The sequence below is a fragment of the Lissotriton helveticus genome, chromosome 5_1 (genome assembly GCF_964261635.1).
Source record: "Lissotriton helveticus chromosome 5_1, aLisHel1.1, whole genome shotgun sequence".
Taxonomy (NCBI): Eukaryota; Metazoa; Chordata; class Amphibia; order Caudata; family Salamandridae; genus Lissotriton; species Lissotriton helveticus.
Window position 1 is genome coordinate 1,223,891,541 of NC_136065.1, and position 24,755 is coordinate 1,223,916,295.

Sequence of the window (24,755 nt, forward strand, 5' to 3'; positions counted from 1 at the left end):
GTTGAGGAAACACGTTGGGATATCACAGTGTAAGTCTGGACTACAGAGGAACGTTGCAGATAATGAATCGACATTATATTTTGATAGGGACACGAGTCAGGTACATCGTTGCTCTCCAAAACCTCTTTTGTGAGCTACGCCCACTCTCTATATTCTTCTGGAAACTTCCATCAGTGCAGTCCATGGGACATCTACGATCCTCTGCCACTGGGGCTTGGCACACTTTTAGTTATGCTTCTGAAATCCTACATTTTTGTGTTATTCTTTAGTCTTATCAAAATGTCACCTGAGGCAATTTTACGTAACATTTTTTAGGCAGAGTACAACTTGCCGAAGACATCTCACAATATATCTGAGGGAGAGTGGTTTACAACGAAAATGTCTTGCAGAAAGACAATTTGTGTTAGTGCTAGTTTCCTATTTTATTTGGTGAGTTGTTTTCACATGAGGGGTGCGTTTGACATTTCCTTCTGACATTGTTATTGTGTGTAATGCCAGACAATGTTTATGGAATTTACCAAATTCTGTGTAGAAAAATTGATACACTGTCGCACATCTCTGCTTGTATGGGAATCTCCGTCCGAAGAATACAGAGGCCAGCATCAAGACATCAAAGAGCTGACCATCCTTGAATCCATTGGCCCCAGTCTTCAGAGATCTGACTTCCCTTGAATCCAGAGGCCCCACTTATTCATCAAAGGACTGCCATTGAGTTTCAGATTCCGTATTCAGAGACATGCTGCTCCTTGATGCAGAGGCCACCAACCTCCCGTAGGGAAAATTCTTATCTCAGTTCAGAGGACCCCATCTTCCCTGGATAATCCTGCAATCTGTGAGTTCAAATGTCACCATCCTCACTCTTGAAGAGAGGGTTTGCCTGCTTGACCCTTTCCCTTCATTGTTTACTGGTATTACAGTGCACCCTAGTATGCCAACACCTTCTTTGGGCCATTACAAGAGTGAATGTATAAAACAATAGGGATTCATGAATTCACACTTAATTTACAGGGTGTATCTCTTCCTGCCGCCCCTGCCTTCTTATAAGATTATCTTTCATTTCGATGTCAGACTCCCGAGGGCCTATTATTCCGGAGGCAGGGCAGACACTCTGTTCTACACAATGTAATTTAGAAGCAATGACCACAAGGCCAGGACCTGAAGTGTTTTGTAATTTCAGTATATCTCCATTCCTGGCTTGTTATCCCTGCCATGTCTGAAGGACGTCCCATTGGCATATTGACTCTTTGGATGTGGTCAGTGTGCTGTTAAGAAGTATCTTTGAGTCTCCTAATGCTCTCTGCAGGCTGTTTGATAATAGTCCTTTTCTTCAGATGCAATTGTTCCCTTGTAAGGTGTTTCTATCAAGGCCCAGTGGCCTAATGGATAAGGCATCAGCCTCCGAAGCTGGGGATTGTGGGTTTGAATCCCACCTGGGTCTTATGATATTTTCTTAAATGACCATAGTGTGGTTATGGTGGGATCTAAATTAGCATAATCATGAAGGTCATATAATTGTCTACAGCAAGAAGATAGACAATCCAGCCAAACTTGCCAGCACCATCTTGGCACCTTTGAAAAGGACCAAGATCGAATGAGATAATCTACCTGCCAATGGTTCTCTGCCGACATAAGGGGCCTTAAACAAGTCTGCAGGAGACAAGAGAAAAGATGGAGAGAGTCAGATACTGTGACCCAGAAAAGGACAAATATATGATATGTCTATTTAGATATTAGATGCTGACTAGCAAGGAGAAATCGGCCTACTTCCCCAACAAAATTCCTCAAAAGAACTGTTTGCGGCTATCAAATAACTCACCAATGACACTTCCTCCTTGCCTAAATACTGTAGGCAATCCTTTAGTAACTCTGTGGCGGAGGCCTTCTGCCTCAAAGTTAAAGCCTTTTACAATAACCTCTCCTCTCTTACATCTACATCTCATCAGCTGTGTTATTTCCAATTCAAACTGATATGGGTTCCTTCCTTAGCCACTTCATGCCACCTTCTACGTTTGAGCTTACGAAACTGATCAAAACCTCTAATTTGGGCTTGCCATGCACCCCTTGCCTTCCTATAGTTGCCATCCTTGCAGCCCAGACTATTGGGACAATCCTGGCCGACATTATCCAAATAATGTGACAGTCAGGAGTATTCCATTCAGTCTGGAAGCAGTGTTGGCTCTAACATTAATAAAAAAATCTTCCCTCGATCAACAAGACCCTTGCAGCTATCATCCCATCTCCTGTCTTCCACTGTCGGCCATGATCATTGTAAAGGTGCTGGACAAACATTTGGTGGAGCAAATTCACAATAACACCCTTCTGGATGCCACCCAATTCGGCTTTCGTGCTGAGCACACTACGGACACTGCCCACATAAAAGTGACTGAGCAGATGAGTATGTCCCTTGATCAGGGTAGCAGAGCCGCCCTGAAACTGCTTGTTCTGTCAGCAGCCTTTGAGTCTGTAAATCATGGGCTGCTGATGGATCGCTTGGGTAGGATGTGAGCGACCAGAACAGGCTGGGAGTTGTTAAACTTGTACCTCACTGGTCACAAGCAATCAGTAAGACTTGGTGACTTTATCTCTACTTCTTTCTCTCTTCCCTGTGGGGTCCCCCAGTGGTCCTCACTTAGCCCTACTCTATAATATATATGTCACCCCCTTGGCAGAACTGATTCGATCTATGGAGGACATGGATGTTGCGACCAGAATCTGTGACTGCAAGAAGGCAGTCAGTCTGCCGCAAACGCAACTCTAGTAAAACAGAGGTGTTGCTGGTTGGGGCTCCGGTGGTGGACTCCTTCGCTTTAACCGTTCCTCTTCTCCATTGAGAAAGCTTGCTTCCTTGCATACAAAGGTCAGCTGCATCTCTGCAGATGACCTACTTAAATTCAGTGGTGACCCATCCACACTGCAGAGAGACCTTTCTACAGATTCAGAAGTCATCACATTCTCTCCAAGGAATCCCTCCCTTACATTCTGACATCACATTTAACATTAGCAGCTTCTCTTGGCATCCAAGGTGAACTTCTTCTCTTTAGAAATTTGAGCGTTGACTGTGTGCTCTCCAGAGATCGGCACCCCTTGGTTTGAGGGAATATGCATCGGTAAATAATTAAAAAAAGAAAATTCTTTTATTTGTGTTTACTCATTGAAACATCTCTAAATGCAATCATTGATGCCGAGCAGCAGAACCTTCAGTATTGGTTGTGGAAACACATTGGGACATCACAGTGTAAGTCTGGACTACAGAGGAACGTAGCAGATAATGAATCGACATTATATTTTGACAGGGACATGGGTCAGATAGATCGTTGTTCTCCAAAACCTCCTTTGTGAGCTACACCCACTCTCTATGTTCTTCTGGGAACATCCATCAGTGCAGTCCATGGGACATTAAAATCCTCTGCCACTGGGGCTGGGCAAACCTTTAGTTATGCTTCTGAAATCCTACATTTTTGTGTTATTGTTTAGTCTTATCAAAATGTCACCTGAGACAATTTTGCGTAACATTTTTTAAGAAGAGTGCAACTTGCCGATGACGTCTCAAAATATATCTGAGGGAGAGTGGTTTACAACGAAAATGTCTTGCAGAAAGACAATTTGTGTTAGTGATAGTTTCCTGTTTTATTTGGAGTGTTGTTTTCACATGAGGGGTGCGTTTGCTTAAACAATGTCATGCAGGAACCCAGAAAAAACATTTACTTCTGACATTGTTATTTTGTGTAATGCCAGACAATGTTTATGGAATTTAACAGATTCTGTGTAGAAAAATTGCTACACTGTCGCACATCTCTGCTTGTATGGGAATTGCGATTCTCCTCTCCTCGTGAAAGGGGGACGGTGGCAGCTTCCTCCCGGATCGTTGTGTCTGGCTCGCTGGTTCCTAGGTGCCACTACTCAGTGCGCTGACCGCCAAAAAGTGAACTCTTAATTTGGTGAAAGTAATTTTAAAAGCTGATTTAATAGCGAACTTTTATCTTGTGGTAGTATTTTTTAAAAAAAAAGCTGATTTAGTTAATCATTCCTGGTGAGACTTGCAGTGTGTGCTGTTTACTGTGCATTCCCACTCGGTGGGGGTGTGAGGAATCGCTGGACACTTTTACTGGGGGCATTACATACTTACCCAGCGTGAGGTCTGTGCTCAGTCTTCTGTCCTTCCCGCCCTGGTCCGACGCGGTAGTTTACCGTTGCGCGGAGGGCGGGGTAGGTAGAGCCAGATACTTCCGCATTCCGCGGTTAGTGGTCTAGTGGTGGGGAGCTCCAGTATAAAACCATCATGCCTCAGCAACGGGGCAGCGGGCGCGCCACCGGTGTGCCCGTCTGCGACCGTCCGCGGCCAGTCGGGGCACGGGCCCAGAACCACTGGTGGATTCCAGGTAGGATCACATTACATTGGGCAGGAACTGCTGGATATTTGTGTGGAAGTAGAGAGCTGCTGCAGGCACTCGGTGAATTTGGGACAGCTGGAAGGCTATAAGGGCTGTAAACACTGCCCATTCACCATGAATCCCTCATTGAAGGCAAGGGGTGCTGAGCAGATTCTCAGTTGTGCCATGATCCTTAAGAAAACATAATAGAGAGAACCATGATTTTCTAGAGGATAGTCGGGTGGGAATCTTTTTTCTAACCGAGACCTGGCTCAATGAGGAGTCGGGCTCAGAGATTCTGGAAGCACTCCCTTGTGGCTACTCAATTTGTAGAGTAGATAGGCCTAAAGAGAGGGGAGGAGGGATCGCTGTGATCCATAAGCAGAATATCCAGTGTAATAGGGAATTAGCGGAGATCGCTAACTGCGAAGCAGGCTTTTTTTCGATAACAGTAGATAATAACTGTATGATTAAAGGATATCTAGTTTACCGTCCTCATGGAGGAGCCTCAGATTTTGTAGCTAGCCTTGTTCAAAGTCTCACGCAGCCTGCGCTCAGATATGAAAAGCTGCTACTGTTGGGTGATTTAAACCTGCATTTTGAAGATGTGTCTGACAGGACAGCTCAGGGGCTCCGTCGGGAGCTGACAATTCTGCAGCTTGCTATTAAGTCTGAGCTCCCAACACACCAACTGGGCCACCTCTTGGATCCAATCTTTGGTAATTGGGATAATATTAGCATTGAACCACCGCTGCCAGTAATATGGTCTGACCATTTTCTTATCCCCTTCCGGGTTCGTGGTTTAAGGGAGGAAGTACCAGAGGAGAGGGAAAGTAAGAACAGACAAAGGAAGTGGGCAGGGTTCTCTTATGGGAAATTTGAAAGGGCAATGACGCAGAGGGGATCTCTGAAGGAAGGCAATGTTGACTTAGCATGTGAAGCACTTGACAAGCGCATTATGGAAGCCCTTGACAGCACCACCCCCTGGTCAAACAAAAAGCCTGAGAGACGCACCAAATCGGCCCCATGGTTTGGTGAGGAGCTGAGGGAATTGAAAGCGGCATATAAACGCTGTGAGAGATGTTGGCGGAAGGATTACTCGCCGGCTTCAAGAATGGAATATAAATCTAGTCTTAAAGATTACCATGTTCTGATTCGGAAAACGCGTACCTCTTATTATACAGCGAGAATAGAGACAGCGGACAGCTCAGTGAAAGAGATGTTCCTTGTCTATAAAGAGATATTCTCACTGTCCACGATTGAAGCGCCTACAGGTGGCTCTGTGGCTTTCTGTAATCAAATAGCTGAATTCTTTGCCAATAAGGTGGAGAAAATCTATGCTACCTTTCCAGCGGATGCTCGGGGGGGGGGGCCCAGCTGTGACACGGCAGCAAACAGTGACCTAGCAGAGACTGAATTTCTGACCAGGTTTGGGGTGCCAGCAGATGATATGCTGAACAAAATAGCTCTCAGCATAAAATCGGGTTCTCCCAAAAACCCTGCACCTGCTAGAATTTTGCGTGGGGGCAGTGATATTCTGGTACCCTTTATTAGCCATGTGCTTGAGCTCTCATTCGGCTCAGGCAAGGTTCCTAAAACCTGGAAGGAGGCAGTGGTGCTCCCTTTAAAGAAAAAATCAAACGTTAGCATAGAACGTCTTAATAATTTGAGACCGATCTCCCTCGTACCCTACTTTTCTAAGATTGCTGAGAAGGTGGTAAATGTACAGCTGACTACTCACATTGAAAAGCACGAACTGTTCCACCCCACGCAATCGGGCTTTAGGGCTCACCACTCCACGGAGTCTACCTTACTTTTCTCTACAGAAAGCCTCCGGAGACATGTGGATGGAGGGCAGACAGCGGCACTTATTCTTTTGGATTTAAGTGCCGCTTTTGACACTGTGGCACATCACACCTTGCTGCAATGTCTTAGTAGAGGGGGAGTGGTAGGCTTGGCGTGGAAATGGTTGGAGTCTTTTCTTCAAGAACGCAGCTTCCAAGTGGCTCAGGGGCCCTTTCGTTCAGATGCCATCGCCCTGAAGCAGGGGGTACCCCAGGGGTCGAGCCTCAGCCCGACTCTCTTCAATCTGTATGTGGCACAGTTGGCCATGGTCACCGGAAAATATGGTGCAGAAATGGTAACATACGCTGACGACACTCAGCTGGTTGTGGCTTTGATACAGCCAGCTGAGAGCGCCGCTAGGAACTTCGCATTGTGCCTTCAAGAACTGGCGGTCTGGATGGCTGATAACTGCCTCAGACTTAACGATGATAAAACCGAGGTACTGATTGTGGGGGAAACGCCCTCTATCTGGACGTCAGCATGGTGGCCTCAGACTTTGGGGCCTCTCCCTGTACCAGGTGAGGAATCTTGGGGTCTGGATTGATCCCAGGATCTCGTTTGACTACCATACTAGCCGTATGGCGGGCGCATGTTTTGGTATCCTGCGGGGCCTAAGAAACATTCTGGACCTACTTCCTTTAACAGCTAGGAAGTCATTGGTCCATGCCCTGGTTACCTCCAGATTAGATTATGGCAATGCCCTCTATCTGGGGGTGAACATGAGATGTCTGCAAGGGCTGCAGCGGATTCAAAATGCGGCGGCACGGCTGGTCCTGGGGCTGCCTAGGAGAGCGTCTTCTCTTAGGCCTTTGGAGGCGTTACATTGGCTGCCTGTCACAAAATGGGTAGAGTTCAAGAGCTTATGTGTTATCCATCGCATCATTCAGGGGAAAGGCCCTCGCTTTCTTCGAAATCTGTTAGTGCCACATATCCTGACTCTGCAATTAAGATCAAGTGGGGCGGGTCTTGTACAGGTACCTCAGGTCAAAAGAGGCAGAATGGGGGGGGAAGTCATTCAGGTTCCTGGCTGCCCGACTGTGGAATGGATTGCCCAGTAAGCTGCGCTTGGAAACCTCGGAAATGGTGTTTCGTAAAGAATTAAAAACTTACCTCTTCCCAAAAGGATGCCTTTAGAGTCAGAGCAGGTGGTGCTGTGCCGCTTAGGGTTGCATGTGAGTTTACATACTAGCGCGGGGACACACTGTTAGTGTAACCTGGCGCTTTAGAAATTCAGTTTACTACTTACTATTACCATGCCTAGAGAATCTGGATTTCATTAACCCCTTCACTGTGGCGGCTATTTCGCCGCAGTGCTAAGGGGGCGGGGCGGCCGCGCGGCGCTCCCGTGCTCGTGACGGAACCGCTCCGTCACGAGCCTCGGGTAAGCTGTGCTTGTGACGGAACGGTTCCGTCAGGGCCCCGCCCGCCCAATAGAATGCTCAGCGCAGGTGCGGAATTCGCGCCGCGCAGGCGCGGCGAGCGGGCCGTGACGGAACCGTTCCGTCACAAGCACAGCTCACCCGAGGCTTGTGGCGGAACGGTTCCGTCACAAGCATACAAGGGGTTAAAGACACAGAGGCTGACATTATGCAGAGTCTTTTATTTGCAGTCTCCAAGCAGCCGCATGTGTCATAATACAAAGGTTCCAGAAAGAACATTGAAACAAGGTAAATGGTATGACATGACAATAATCTGCCTCTTTTAAATCAAGCGAAGAGAAATAAGAAAGTTCAAAAGCATTGGAGCGGATAAAAAACTTGAAGGCTTCCAAAGGATCCAAATGGAGACGTGAAGAAGAAGGTAACCCAACAACGTTATCTGAAAAGAAAGAAAGAAATGAAAGTTTTGGCCCAAAAAATCTTCAAAGACCAGATAAGAAGAAATAAGAATTATTTCAGAGCATCACATATGAATGTAAACAAATAATGAAGCATTATAAAGCTATAAATTTAAATTAATAAGAAATCACAAATCACCAAAAACTAGGGAATGGGATGGGTGGGATAATGTCAGCCTCCGTGTCTTTAATGAAATTCAGATTCTCTAGGCATGGTAATAGGAGAATCGCAATTTTATTACAAGAACGGAGGCTACATTATACATGTTGATAGCTTTGTAAAACAACATTAGACATATGTTCAATTTGTTTACAATAATGTCTAGCAAAGGTACTAGCGTTAGACCAGTCTGCAGCTTTAAGATTGTCATCTAACTTTCCTCCAGACCATAATGATTTTCTGGCCATAGCACCTCTAAGCGAATGAGCTTGAAATGTTGCCACATTAATACCTGCTAAGTTCACTGTGGTCTAAATCCATCGAGCAATGGAAGTAGAGGTTACAGCTTTTTGAGGTTTAATAAAGGAAATAAGGAGCTGTTTCTCATTAATAGGACGTAGGCTAGACGTTCTCTGATCATATACCTTCATGCATTCAACCACACAAAGTTTCGGGCAAGGGTCGAAACGAGGATAGAAGATTGAGTCAGACATGGTTTTGGTTCTTCTGTAAACCTCGAATTTGACTCCAAATAAGTTGTAAGAACTGTTAGAGATCTCCAGAGCTTTAACGTCAGAGACTCTACGACAAGAGATAAGACAAACAAGAGTTGCAAGTTTGATGGAGGAGGTTTTCTATTCAGAAGAGAATTGTCGGGCCAGAAGATGAAAAGATCTAGAATCAAGTTCACCTCCCAGAGGGTATAATATGTGGGTCTCGGGGGTCTTTTTAGTCGAATGCTCTTCATCACTCTACAAACAGTGACATTTTTACCAACTGTTTTCCCGTTGACAAGTACATGACCTGCGGAGATGGCAGATCTATAGCAATTGATAGATCTATTAGTTAAACCTATATCAAATAGTTCGACCAGAAAGTTCACCACATCAACGATAGGTGCCTGTAGGGAATCCAAATTCCTTTCCAGGCACCAGCGAACCCAGGATTTCCAAATGTTATTGTATCTGTAGTGAGTTCCTGGTGCCCAGGATTCTCTGAGGAGAGTCACAGCTGATGACAAAAGTCCTGAGATTTCGTTGGATCTCCTGACACTCTCCAAGCAAGAAGGTTCAAACTCCCTGTCTGGGTCAGGAGGTGGGAATCTCCATTTACGTCTGTAAGGAGATTTTCTAGAGAAGGGATCAGGAAGGGAAGATCGAATGCCAGTTCCAGAGTGGTGGGGAACCATGTCTGGGACGGCCAGAAGGGAGTTATCAGGAGGAGTGAGCATTGGTCTTGTCTCACTTTCTGTAAAACTCTTTGGATCATGGCAAAGGGAGGAAAGGCGTATGCGTTGATCCCTGACCAGGGTTGTAGAAATGCATTCACTGCTAGAGCACCGGGGTCTGGCATCCAGCTGAAGTAATGCGCCAGTTGAGATGTGAGATGGCTCGTAAAAAGGTCTATCTCAAAAGGACCCCAAATCAAATTCAACAAACCGAAAACAGAGACGCTGAGCTTCCAGTCGCTGTGATCCAATAGGAATCTGGAATTGCAATCGGCAGAGAGGTTCGATTTCCCTGGGAAGTATTCCGCTCTGAGGGCAATTTTGTGTTCTAGACAGAGCATCCAGAGTCTCCTGTCTAGATTGGAAAGGTCAACAGACTTGGTGCCTCCCAAACGATTGATGTAAGTCACCGCGGAAATATTGTCCATCTTTAAATGACCGACCTCCCGGTAGGGAATGTTTGAAGCTCATAAGAGCATAAAGGCCAGCAGTTATTTCCAGAAAATTTATGTGGTGAGATGATCCCTCCTGAGACCAGATCCCTCCTGTGTTCTGGTCTAAAAGGCATGCGTCCCAATTGTGAATGGAAGCATCTGATTCCAAAACAAAATCTGGTTCTGAACCAAAGATTGCTTTCCCATTCCACACTTCTGGGTTGTCTAGCCACCAGATTAGTTCTGATTTGGCATCAAAATCTAGGGTAATTCGATCCTCACACCAGAGACCGGATCTTAGAGGTTTTCCTTTTATCCTTTGTAAGGTCCGGTAATTGAAAGGGCCTGGAAAAATCGCCTAAATAGAGGAAGAGAGAAGTTCTAGGAGTCTGGCTAGTTCCCTCAATGGAAGATCCTTTTGTTTTAAGACATGTCTTATCTCTTTCTTGATCTTTGATATTTTGGTGGGTGGTGGAAGAAGGAGACACTTGGAGGTGTCCAGGGTGAAACCGAGAAACTCCCGAGATTTTGAGGGGGTCAGGATAAACTTTTCTTTGTTGATAATGAATCCTAGACTTTCTAGAAGATTCATGACGGTTTCAAGATCCAGGCGAATTTGTTGGAGGTCTTGAGACATTATCAGAATGTTGTTGAGATAAATGATAAGATGAATACCTCGTTCCCTCAGGAAGCACGCTACCACCCTCGTGACCTTGGTAAGGCACCATGGGGCAGAAGAAAGTCTGAAAGGAAGGGCCTGGAACTGGTAAAGGTGATTTTTTACATAAATTGGAGGAAAGGTTGGTGGATCAAGGCCATAGGAATGGTGAAATATGCGTCCTTTAAATCTAATTTTACCAACCAGTCTTCTTTCAACAAAAGGTCTCTCAGGAGGTGGATACCCTCCATCTTGAAATGCCTGTAGACAAGAAATTTGTTGAGGTTTTTCAAATTTATTACAGGTCTCCAACCTTTCCCTTTTTTCTCTACGAGGAATAATGTACTTATGAATTGTTAAAGAATCCAAGGGAACCTCTATTATTGCTCCATTTTGGAGCATAGAGGAAATGTATTCCTCTACTATTTTTTCTTTCTCCAAGGAGATAGGTATGTCTCTTGGGAAGGAGGTTTGAAAGGGAACTTGAACAAAATCTATCATAAATCCCTCGACGGTGGAAAGGACCCAAGGATCTTGAGTTATTAGCTTCCAATTTTGGGAAAATAGTTTGAGTCTGCCTCCCACCTTTAAGGGAATAGAAGGGGGAGGGGGTAAGGGGGGAGGACTTACTTGGTGGATTGGAGTTGAATGAACCTCGAGATCTTGATCCTCTGGAGCGGTTTCCTCTTCCACGCTGGGGGTAGAAGGTAGGAGTGTTGAATTGTTGATATCCCCGTCCGAAGCCACGGGGTCTCTAATAGGGCCTCTGGTTAAATCGGCCGGAAGAAAGGCCCCTTCTTCCGGCCCTTCCAAAAAAGTTACTCTTAAAGACCCTTTTCATATTTTGTTGGGCCTTATCAAGGGCTGTAAAAGTTGAAATGTATTTCCCAAGGGACTTGATGAGCTCTTCTCCGAAAAGGAGGCCGTAGGATTTGAAGATGGCTCTTTGTCTGCCATATCGGAAAGCTTGGGGTCGAGCTTGTAAAGAATTAGTCTACGCTTTTCAGCATTAATGCTCGTGTTAGCGTTGCCCTAGAGTATTAGGGCTCTTTGGCACCATCCTCTGATAAGATCGGTATTAAGAGGCGTACCATGGAGGTTGCTTTCTTCTGCAGAGTCGAGGATTCTAGTAAGGGGGCCAAGGACATCTAAAAGACGGTCCTGGCAGCCCTTGAATGATTTTTCTAACCCTTTTCTACGATCACGCCCAACCTTAAAAAGAAATTTCGTAAGCTCAGGGTCCAGATTGGGTGTTTGACAGGTTTTTTCTTCAATGGAAGGTCTTGAGCATTCTGCTCTAAGGATATTTCTAGTCTCCCTTTCTAGGGGGTAACAAATCCACTTTTTTATACATTTTGAAACATGATCCTGTGGGGACCATTGTGAAGATCTAGGATGCTTTAAGTATAGGGGAGAAAACATCTCTTCCCCTAAGGGGTCTAGAATATTGTCTTTTGAGGATGTAGGGAGCTCATCCTCTGTGTCAAAGAGGCCAACATCTTCATCGTCTAGATCCAGGATGTACTCGTCAGGTACATCTGAATTTTCATCATTGAAGTTAGAGGGGTCATCTCCCATGACACGCTGAGCACTATGAGATAATGTGCCGCTATGGGCATCTGAATTACTTGGGCCGCGATGGGCGCCCATAGATGATGGGCCACTAAGGACACCCTTCTGGATCGAGGTGCGAGGACCTCCAATTAGGTTTGAGGTGTTATGACATCCCATATCTGAAGAGGTGCTAGGACCTCCAGTGCTCATAGGGGTAGTAAATTCAATATTATTGCATTTCTTACTTCTTTTACCCCTTAACTGTAGATCATCATAAGCAGGGAGCTCATTAAATTCGTCCTCTTGAGAAGGGAGAGGTCTTTTGTGGGGCATGACCTAACCAAGGGTCTCTAACATACATGACCTCATTTCTCTTTGGAGTAGCAATCTAAAACTCTCCTTATCAAAGTTGGGAAGAGTGGTGCTAGCCTGCTCTGAATCAGAGTTAGACATCTGCTCCATCTCTTTTTTTAAATTTGTATTTATTTTATAATAATATATAGGGTTTAAATTGTAGATGATCTTTTCTTTTTCCTTTTTGTAAGCTTATTAAGATGTATATTAATCAAACTAATGGCCAGGCTTCGTGTTAAAGGGTGTCTCTTTCCGAGGCTAGGTAAAAAACAGCTGATCGTCAACTGACGACCGTGAGGAAGACGAGGAAAGACCCTTGGCAAGCTAGGCACGAAGCGTGCTTGCTGCCAAGGTGAAGTCCTCTTATCTCCGCTGCTACGCGCGTTAGGAAGACCCAAAGGACGCGTCGCGGTAGAGGGGCTCTAAGCGGAAGATGTGCCGGTAACTGAAAGGGACTGCCTCAGCACACACATCGCAGCAGACCCGATGTACCCAAAATGCGCTGGCAATCCTGGGGAACTGTTGCCTCAGTAGAGGGAGTCGGCGCTCGCACACGCGAGGAGTGAGGGGAAGACTCGCGCTTCGCTCACATCCAGAAGGTAAAAGGACACCGCCAGCGCGAGCGGGGAAGTTAAATCTTAGACTTGCTAGCACGTGGGGAGGCTCGGTGTAGCAGCCCCAATTTCAAAGTACATTCTAATTTCAGGCAAGGACAAACTTACCTCTCAACTGTGAGGGAAGAGTATTAGCCTAAATGTAAAAACCCATAAAGTGAACACGATGAATACAATACTCATGACTACAAGAGGGATGAGAGGTAGATCTCCATAAATTGCAGATCGATGAGGAGAGGGTAGGGGGGTGAGGGTGGGGACTAGGCCACCAAAAACCATCAACAGTCAAATTAGCGATAATTCATTAAGAGAGAGAGAGGTTACTTATCTGCTCGGAGCCACATTTAAAAGAGGCAGATTATTGTCATGTCATACCATTTACCTTGTTTCAATGTTCTTTCTGGAACCTTTCTATTATGACACATGCGGCTGCTTGAAGACTGCAAATAATAGGCTTTGCATAATGTAGCCTCCGTTCTTGTAATGAAATCTCCGTTTATGGAACTTAACAAATTCTGAGTAGAAAAATTGTCGCACATCTCTGCTTGTATGGAAATCTCCGTCCAAAGAATACAGAGGCCAGCATCAAGATATCAAAGAGCTGACCATCCTTGAATCCATTGGCCCCAGTCAACAGAGAGCTGACTTCCCTTGAATCCAGAGGCCCCACTTATTCATCAAAGTAATGACTGCCCTTGAGTTTCAGATTCCGTATTCAGAGACATGCTGCTCCTTGATGCAGAGGCCACCAACCTCCCGTAGGGAGAATCCTTAACTCAGTTCACAGGACACCATCTTCCCTGGATAAACCTGCAATCTGTGAGTTCAAATGTCACCATCCTCACTCTTGAAGAGAGGGTTTGCCTGCTTGACCCTTTCCCTTCATTGGTTACTGGTATTACAGTGCACCCTAGTATGCCAACACCTTCTTTGGGCCATTACAAGAGTGAATGTATAAAACAATAGGGAGTCATGAATTCACACTTAGTTTACAGGGTGTATCTCTTCCTGCCTCCCCTGCATTCTTATAAGATTATCTATCATTTCGATGTCAGATTCCCCATGACTTATTTTTCTGGAGGCAGGGCAGACACTCTGTTCTACACATTCTAATCTAGAAGCAATACCCACAATGCCAGGACCTGAAGTGTTTTGTAATTTCAGTTTATCTCCGTTCCTGGCTTCTTACCCCTGCCATTAATTATATTTTCTTAAATGGCCATGTTGTGCTTATGGTGGGTTCTAGATTAGCATAATCATGAAGGTCATGTAATTTTCTCCTATAGTTGCCATCCTTGCAGCCCAGACTATTGGGCCAATACTGGCCGACATTATCCAAATAATGTGCCAGTCAGGAGTATTCCATTCAGTCTGGAAGCAGTGTTGGCTCTAACATTAATAAAAAATATCTTCCCTCGATCAACAGGACCCTTGCAGCTATCGACCCATCTCCTATCTTCCACTGCCAGACATGAACATTGTAAAGGTGCTGGACAAACATTTGGTGGAGCAAATTCACAATAACAACCTTCTGGATGCCACCTAATTCGGCTTTCATGCTGAGCTCACTACGGAGACTGCCAACATTAAAGTGACTGAGCAGATGAGTATGTCACTTGATCAGGGAAGCAGAGCTGCCCTGATCCTTCTTGATCCATCAGCAGCCTTTCAGATTGTAAACCACGGGCTGCTGATGGATCGCTTGGATAGGATATGGGTGACCAGAACAGGTTGGGTGTAGTTAAACTCGTACCTCACTGGTCACGAGCAATCAGTAAGACTTGGTGACTTTATCTCTACTTCTTTCTCTCTTCCCTGTGGGGCCCCCCAGGGGTCCTCACTTAGCCCTACTATCTATAATATATATGTCACCCCCTTGGCAGAACTGATTCGATCTCATGGGTTTGCATTGACATTATATTCTGACGGCATGCAAATCATTGTTTCACTTGCTATTGAGGACACAGATGTTGCCACCAGAATCTGTGACTGCAAGAAGGCACTCAGTCTGCCGATGGCTATGAAATGCCGCAAACTCTCCTCTCGTAAAACAGAGGTGTTGCTGGTTGGGGCTCAGGTGGTGTACTCCTTCACTTTAGCCGTTCCTCTTCTCCATTTAGAAAGCTTGCTTCCTGGCATACAAAGGTCGGCTGCATCTCTTTAGATGACCTACTTAAATTCAGTGGTAACCCATCCCCACTGCAATGAGTCCTTTCTACAGATTCAAAAGTCATCACATTCTTTCCAAGGAATCCCTTTCCTTATATTCTGACATCACATTTAACATTAGCAGCTTCCCTTGTCATCCAAGGTGACCTTCGTCTCTCTAGAAATTGGAGAGTTGACTGTGTGCTCTCCAGAGATCGGCATCCATTGACTTTAGAGAACATGCATGGGCAAATAATTAAAAAAATAAAATTATTTTATTTGTCTTTACTCATTGAAAGATCAGCAAATGCATTCATTGATGCCGAGCAGCAGAACCTTCAGTATTGGTTGTGGAAACACGTTGGGATATCACAGTGTAAGTCTTGACTACAGAGAAACGTAGCAGGTAATGAATCGACATTATATTTTGATAGGGACATGGGTCAGGTAGTTTGTTGTTCTCCAAAACCTCCTTTGTGATCTACACCCACTTTCTATATTCTTCTGGGAACGTCCATCAGTGCAGTCCATGGGACATCTACGACCCTCTGCCACTGGAGCTGGGCAATCTTTTAGTTATGCTTCTGAAATCCTACATTTTTGTGTTATTCTTTAGTCTTATCAAAATGTCACCTGAGGCAATTTTGCGTAACATTTTTTAAGCAGAGTGCAACTTGCCGAAGACGTCTCACAATATATCTGAGGGAGAGTGGTTTACAACGAAAATGTCTTGCAGAAAGACAATTTGTGTTAGTGCTATTTTCCTGTTTTATTTGGAGAGTTGTTTTCACATGAGGGGTGCGTTTGCTTAAACAATGTCATGCAAAAACCCGGAAAAAAACATTTCCTTCTGATATTGTTATTTTGTGTAACGCCAGACAATGTTTATGGAATTTAACAAATTCAGTGTAGAAAAATTGATACACTGTCGCACATCTCTGCTTGTATGGGAATCTCCGTCCGAAGAATACAGAGGCCAGCATCAAGACATCAAAGAGCTGACCATCCTGAATCCATTGGCCCCAGTCAACAGAGATCTGACTTCCCTTGAATTTAGAGGCCCCACTTATTCATTAAAGTAATGACTGCCCTTGAGTTTCAGATTCCGTATTCAGAGACATGCTGCTCCTTGATGCAGAGGCCACCAACCTACTGTAGGGAGACTCCTTAACTCAGTTCAGAGGACCCCATCTTCCCTGGATAAACCTGCAATCTGTGAGTTCAAATGTCACCATCCTCACTCTTGAAGAGAAAGTTCGTCTGCTTGACCCTTTCCCTTCATTGTTTACTGGTATTACAGTGCACCCTAGTATGCCAACACCTTCTTTCGGTCATTTCAAGAGTGAATTTACAAAACATTAGGGAGTCATAAAATCACACATAGTTTACCTGAGAGATGTGGTTTTATACTTGGATTTTTTTTTCATCAAAAGACTTTATTCATAAAGATTAACCAAACTGAAAAGTGCACTCTTATAAGATAATCTATCATTTGGATGTCAGACTCCCCATGGCTTATTATTCTGGAGGCAGGGCAGACACTCTGTTTTACACAATCTAATCTAGAAGCAATAACCACAATGCCAGGACCTGAAGTGTTTTGTAATTTCAGTATATCTCTGTTCCTGGCTTCTTACCCCTGCCATGTTTGAAGGATGTCCACTTGGCATATTGACTCTTTGGATGTGGTCAGTGTGCTGTTAAGATGTATCTTTGAGTCTCCTAATGCTCTCTGCAGGCTGTTTGATAATAGTCCATTTTTCAGATGTGATTGTTCTTTTATCTCTTATGTCCAGCAAGGCCCAGTGGCCTAATGGATAAGGCATCTGATAGAGATCGGGGGTCACCTGACCAATAATTTCACCATATAGTTTTCGGGCCCATAAAATTCAATTCACCATATACATTAATCAGGCGACCTCACAAATCTACCATCAGCAACCCTGATTCCTTCTTTTATTTCTAGTGTACCCGACTTACCAATCCACCGTTACGGGTACCTATGACCACAATGGATCAGGGAGCTAGCTGTAAAAGAAAGGCAGGCAAAATACAAACCCAACTTCATGAACTTTGATTTTCATAAAATGACCACGGACAACTGAGAAGTTTTAAAGGTTTTATCTAGTAATCAGTATCTGCGAGTATTAGGCTTACAGTTAAAAGGCAATCAATAATCAAGATAACAAAAAGCACGTAACCATATAAGAAAAATGTAAGGGCAATCATTAATTTTGTAACTAGAGTGACAGGGAACACGCTAAGTAGACTTAAACTGAAACTCAGGAATGGACACCTATAAATGAGCAAGCTTATTTGCATGTACTAAAATTATGCTATTGGGACGTACTTCATGAGAGAGAATTTAGAAACTTATACACCTATAGAAAGGGTAAAAAGGTAGAAACCACTATAATTCTAACGTTATATCATTAACTGTAGTTTTCAGGAGAGAAATATAAAACACATCTAATTCAAAAACAGTATGGGGAAGAATTGTGCTCTATAAGGTAGGGTAACATAGGAACATATTATGAGAATAAATTGCAATAGGTTTTCATATGGTAGACTGCGGAAATCATGGAAAATATAACATGTGCAAAGGTATGTCTTTATTGAAGCAAAGACAGAAAATAGAAAGGTGCAGTATAGAGTTCTCAGCCCTATCTATATATTTACCTAGAATGGTGTGAAAACCAACCCTGGCCACGGATCAGTCAAGGACAGGAAATACCCCAAGGAATAGCAGTCATCAATGGGACAGCAGGTGCAGAATGGACACCCCAGGACAGGACAGGAAACCCAGATTAGGATCAGGACAGGACCACCAAGGCACGACCAGCACCCGCAGTTCGGAAGCAACGCCTGCGCTCCATCCTCTCTGCAGCTATCAGTCAGAACCCCGATTGGGTTAGCGAACTCCTCAGCAAAGTGCTCCGCCAGCACTTAAGGTTTAGTAAAACCTTTAAAGTCTATGGTCAATTTTCGGACAGAGTGCTCCGCAGCTCTCTGTAAATTCAGTCACCTATTGAGTGCGTTGGGTCAGTGACAGGTCAGCTATTCGGACAAGTCTGACAAATTCTATAGCTAAACCTAGGCTAGATATACTGTTTTCGGGTCAGTGTAGCACCCCCCAATGTTGCAAAGTGTCAGAATCCCCAATTTCGATTGGTCCCAAAGTAGGCTAGGTTAACACACCAATCATAATTTACTTCTACAAGCTCACATTTGCATCTTTGGGTACCGCCTAGCAAGATTGGGGTTCCCATGAGAAGTCGCACTGAATACAATAGGAAGAATACATTGTTAATAAAGTAACAGTTTTCAGCTTCTCTGGCTGGGTGAAGGTGCATCTTCCCAGGCACATCTTGGCAGCGACCTTCTCTTGGCGCTGTGTCAATGCCACCTCGCTACTTCTGATTCTGCGCGGTACTGTACTCCAACATCGACTCCCAAGCACCCCCATCACCCCTCCGTACCGAGGATACATGAAAAGTAAGCGAAAACAAATTAAAACATAGAAATAAATCAATCAACTACATAACATGATTGTGTACTTATGACTTATCACTATAAAATATACTATGCAATTATTTATTAGTGCAATACACGATAACACGAGAGCATCTGCACAAGCCTCACCATATTATTACACAAGCAGCCATCTCGTGGCTATTACGCATGCGCACCCTTTCCCTCCAAAATCACAACTACGTCACGTCACGTGAGTGTGACTAACGCATGCGCAGAAGCAATATGCTAAACGGCGGCCATGTTAAAGACACAAATTAATCGTATTAGTAAAACACATAGGCAAGCATCCCTAGGATAAATGTATATAGTAAAAATAAAGGAAATTAGTAAGACGTACGATTGGATTACAGAGTTATACATGAATCGAGGTTCTTGATTTCAGCAAGTCGCGTAATATGCAAAATCTTGCTTCATCAATCCCCTCTTTGATGATATTTACTATCATCACAAATACAAATGGAACCAGATGCCAACTTTTCACACTTTATGCATCTCAATCTCTTCCAACAAGCGATTCAATTTCTCTTTCACATCCTTATCAGGGTGAGAATTTTTCACCTTTTTGTAAATCTGATTATTCATTTCTTCCAATTCAAGCTCATCCACACTCCGTTTCACACCCCTTCTATCCACTGTGTACTTCTTTGTGTGTTTGCGACATTTGCAACAGACGAATATGAGGAAAAAGATGAGACCTATCACTCCAATTGGCATCAGCACCTTAAACAATAAACTTCTACCTAAATTTGCAAACCAATGACCTACATTGGAGAGACCATCTACAAGTCTCTTCCAGGCACTGTCAACCTCCAGTGGTTTAAGTTCTTTTTCCAAATTAGTAATGTTTTTCACATATCTTTTGATCTGTACACTTTTGTCCGGTATGTAAGTGCAACAATGTTGCGCCTTCAGCATCCGGCAGACTCCGCCCTCTTTTGCTAATAAGTAGTCTGTTCTGCAAAACCATTGATCTGATCGCAACCATTTCGGTATTGACCAGCAGGAATCCATGAGCTGTGTCAGTAGACAACACATCCACTATTGTGGACAATTTGCAAATTCTGTGAGTGTTCAGAACCACTCCCACTCCAGGTATCAGTGCACTAAAAATACTACCCATTATTTCACCTACGCTTTCTCTTCTACTACGCACTAAGCCATTAGTGTTTTCATAGCTTCCAGCAATTTCTTTCACATGGTATATTTTCGGGAAAACAATGCAAAAGTAGCAGCTTCCATACCAGTGATCCGGCAATTTGAAATAAGCCTTGTTTCCACATATATAATAAATTCCGGGAAACACAGGTTCTGACCCATTTTTGAAACCCCAACCTCCAATTACCTTGTAATTGTGTTCACATTGACTGGAACCAATGAAAATGTTATTATAATAACTAGTCTTCTCGCGATGAAGACAAAGTTTCCCTTTCCTTTCGAAATCCAGCAACAAAGCAGGACCACTCCCACCATTTGAGGTGCCTTACATATTTTCAGCCCATTTAGGAGTTTTCTGTCTCTTGTCATTTGCCTTTCTTTGGAAACTCTCCCTTCTTTTCTCTGCCATGTTCAAAAATATTTTCTCTTGTTCATGTAATGAACAGGTCAAGTTGTCTCTGTGTGCTTCATTTAAGTCTATAGTACCTATAGTCAGAAAGTATTCCCCCATATAACGTGTAACGTCACTTTTTGTATGTACAGGATTCAGATTTCCACGTATAGGAAGTTCAGAAAATATCACGTCTGAATTAGAATAGTAATACTGTAACGGTCCTCTTTTATAAAATAAGCTTGCTAAAATGCTACAGGAAATTCCATAGGTCAGAGGTAGGTGATGATAAGTCACGCCTTCAGCTACAGAAGTAGGTAGCTTCATATAGACATAGCAGTCTTCTATTTCCATAGTTTCTACATAGTGCACTAAAAGATTAGCGAAAACATTTAACTGTGTCTGGTTTCTAACTCCATGATAATGTAGTCCTTCCTCATCTGATGCTTCTAAGTCTCGTTTTGTTTGTCTGAGTGCTTTTTCACGTCTTTCTACACTTCGTGTTGTCAGTTCTTCAGTGTCAGTGGTCACAGTCTGAGTAGGGTCAATATTAGTATTTTTGCTTACCATAAAAGGAATGAAAACTGTTAGTCCTATCCAAATTATAATCACTATAGCTATACTGCATATACATACTTTGCAGCATGTTTTGCAACAACTGCGTCTAGGCCTTCCATTCACGTTTGAATCAGACATTTTCGTTCAGAAGAAGATTTCTCAACCCCTCTCTGTAACTTTGCACAGTTAGCTTACTTTGTGCAACTTCAGGTTAATTCGTCTTCCTCTTCTGTAGACTGATCAGCAATCGGTTCTCCGTCACTTTCGTCAGTTATATCAAGATCCTCAAAATCCTCCAAAATTAAAAATGTCCATTCAGGATCTTGGTATTTCTCGTTCAGTCTTTTTATTCGATCACTCCTTCTTTTGGAGCTTTCTCCCGCTTGTTCTGCAATTCGAGGACTTTTTCTTCTTTCTGAAAGTTTTTCTTCTACTGTTTTTATTCTCAGTCTCAGTTTCTTAATAAATCCTGGTTCAATATTTTTCTTTTTCTTGAGTCTTTTAGTTGGCACTGTGTTTTGGCTTTCTTCTAACGCTCTTTTATTTTCGTTTGTTTGCGGCACTTCTGTTTCTGTCTCTTCCCTTCCTATCTGACTAATCCCAGGTCTTGTATCTATTTCTTCTGCCTGGTTACTAAGCTGGCCTGGTTCAGGTGAATTTTGATTTTGGCTTTCGAGTGTCTCTGTTTCTGTGTCCTGAACACGTTCTTCTAATTCTATCTGATCCTGTTCAAGCACTTCGATCTCTTGATTTTCTTCTGCTCGAACTTTTGTACTAGTTCTAGTCTGTCCCTTTTCAATTTCAGGAGTCAGTGGAGGAGTATCGATCACTTGTTCTGTCCCTGTCTGACCTCCCTCTTCGTCCTCAGATTTGATGTGAATCTCAATGATCTGAGGGTCTTCGCCTGTGCCTATCTCTTCCTCTCTATTCCACTCTCTATCTTCTTGGTTCCGCTCTCTTGTTCTGATTGGGTCTTCAGTTAAGTCGATTATGGGTATCCAATCATCTTGGCTGGTGCTCGGTTGTTCGTCATCAGCTACTTCAGGACCGGTGTCTGCAGACCCCTCAGCTGGACAACCTTCAGCTCCAGGTTCCTTGTCCGGAACTACTTTCTGTGTATGGCTGGCATGGATCCACTTGGGAACGCCTGCACACTTCACTGCGGTCGTGGTCACCAGTATTATCTGGCGTTTTTCTCCCCACCTTGGTGCAAGGCAACTCGGACGAGTATGCTTCTTGATTCTAACCCAGTCACCAGGAACCAACTTGTGAACTGGAGTTGTCGGGTTGGCGACGGCGTTTTCCCAATCTGGCGAGAGATAGAACGCACTTGGTCACCCAGTTGCTTGCAGTATTCAAGTACCAAATCATCAGTAATGCTTAACAGTTTGTATCCTGGTACCCATGCTTGTCTCATCACTCTTCCCATTTGGATTTCATGGGGGCTCAGGCCTGTTTTCCGGTCTGGAATACTTCTGAGTCCCATCAGAACAAGAGGCAAGGCAGTTATCCAGTTCATGCCAGTAGAGTCACACATTTTTGCTAATCTTGATTTTATAGTGCCATTTATTTGCTCTACTACTCCAGAAGCCTCTGGACGATGTGCACAGTGCAGCTTTTGTGTAATTCAAAATGCTTTACAGAGCTGAGCCATTATCTCATTCTGAAAATGTCCGCCTCTATCTGATTCAATCATGACTGGAACCCCGAACCTAGGTATCAATTCTTTCAGTAACAGTTTGGCTACGGTTATGGCATCATTCTGTGTGGCAGGGTAAGCTTCCACCCATTTTGAAAACAGGCAGACAATGACAAGGACATACCTTTTTCCCTCACAACGAGGCATGGTGATGAAGTCAATCTGAATTCTTACAAAGGGACCCCCTGATCTTCCAATTTTCCCCAGTTCAACTACTGTTCTTTTACAAGCGTTGAACTGTTGACATGTCAAGCACCTCTGGCAGAGTGATTCTGCTACCTTCCTGAACTTCGGATTGTACCATGTTTGTTGGAAAACCAGAACCATGGCGTCCCTACCAGCGTGTGAACTGCCATGTATCAATCTGGCCATAGAGGAGAGCAGGTGTCTAGGTAACACAGGCATACCCTTTGGGCCCACAATGACACCATCCTCACTCCTTGGTCGACAACCAAGTTCCTTCCACTTCTCTTTCTCTTCCCAAGGCACAGCATGCTGCCATTCTCTCACTTCATCCCAGGTAGGCACTTCTTCAAACACCATAAGTTGGCAGCTGTTTCCAGTCCCTCCCAGTTTGATATTTATTGACATGCGATCCATAGCACATTGTTTTGCCACTCGATCAGCAAAATCATTTCCCATAGATACAGCGTCAAGGCCTCTTTTATGGGCAACACATTTGACTACTGCCAATTCTTTTGGTAATTGGATTGCTTCCAGTAAATTTTGTACAACCCTTCCATTCCGAATGGGGGTACCTGATGAAGCCAGGAATTCTCTTTGTAGCCATAATTGGCCAAAGTCATGCACAACCCCATAACAGTACTGACTGTCAGTATACACTGTTATTTTTTTGTCTTTTCCCAATTTGCAAGCTCTTATCAATGCTATCAATTCGGCTACTTGTGCAGACTTTACTCCAAATAAACATGATGCTTCTTTAATGCTGTTCAAAGAGACTACAGCATAAGCAGCACTTAGGCCCATCAGTTCGTGTCTCATACATGAGCCATCCACAAACCATTCCTCATCATGTACAGGCAAAGGGGTTTGTTTAATGTCTGGGCGGGGTTTAGTACTGAATTCTGTCAGGTCATTCCAATCATGCTCGTTCTCTCCCTGGTCTTCTACAACCATTGAGTCAGGGAGTAAGGTGGCTGGGTTCAGTATATTACACCGAGTAATAACTACATTTGCAGCACCCACGAGAATCCTCTCGTATTTAGTCAGCCGACTAGGGGTGAGATACTGAGTCTTGGTTTGGGTCAGTAAAATTACAACTGCATGTGGAACATACACAGTCACAGGATGTCCCATTACAATTGATTCACTCTGCTCTAAACTCGTGCAAGTGGCAGCTACCGCCTTCAGACACCCAGGTAATCCAGCAGCCACTGGATCCAAAGTGGCAGAAAAATATGCCACTGGGCGTCTAATCAACCCATGCTCCTGGGTTAAGACTGACAATGCACAATTGTCTCGTGTGTCACAGAACAGGGCAAACTCTTTAGAATAGTCAGGCATTCCTAAAGCAGGGGCTGTACACAGGCAGTCTCGTAATTTAGTGAATGCTGTTAAGCTTTCATCATCCCATTCAACTGGGTCCTTCGCTCCTTTCTTGGTCATATTTATCAAAGGCTTTGCTAGGACTGCGAATCCCACAATCCATTGCCTGCAGTAACCTACAACCCCAAGAAACATTCTGATCTCTTTCTGAGTACGGGGCAACTGCATCTTTTGAATTATACTGACTCTTTCTGACGTGACTTTTCTGATGCCTTTTTCGATCTGGTGCCCCAGATATTTCACTGATTTTGAACAGAACTGCAATTTCTCAGGGGCCACTTTATGTCCCTTTTCACTTAGGTGATTCAGCAAGGCAATGGTGTCAATCACACAATCCCTATGACTTTTAGACGCCACCAAAAGGTCATCTATATATTGTACCAAAACAGACTTTCCAGGGAAGACTAGGTATTCGAGGCAATTTTTCAGGATCTGATTAAAGATAGAGGGGCTTTCTGTGTACCCTTGGGGGGACCCTATTCCAAACGTACACGTGACCATTGAAAGCAAATGAGAAAAGAAATTTGCTATCTGGATGCAATGGGATCGAAAAGAATGCATGACATAGGTCTATCACGGTGAACCACTCAGCATCCCAAGGAATCTGATACAGGATCAGTGCGGGGTTCGGGACAATAGGACAGCAAGGA

The 24,755-nt window shown here is 44.0% G+C and overlaps 1 non-coding gene across 1 annotated transcript; it reads left to right on the plus strand.

Annotated features, from left to right (window-relative positions):
* Positions 1-1,365: 1,365 nt before the first annotated feature.
* Positions 1,366-1,438, plus strand: TRNAR-CCG (transfer RNA arginine (anticodon CCG)). Its single transcript has one exon. It is a non-coding gene; the product is annotated as a tRNA-Arg (tRNA).
* Positions 1,439-24,755: the final 23,317 nt, after the last annotated feature.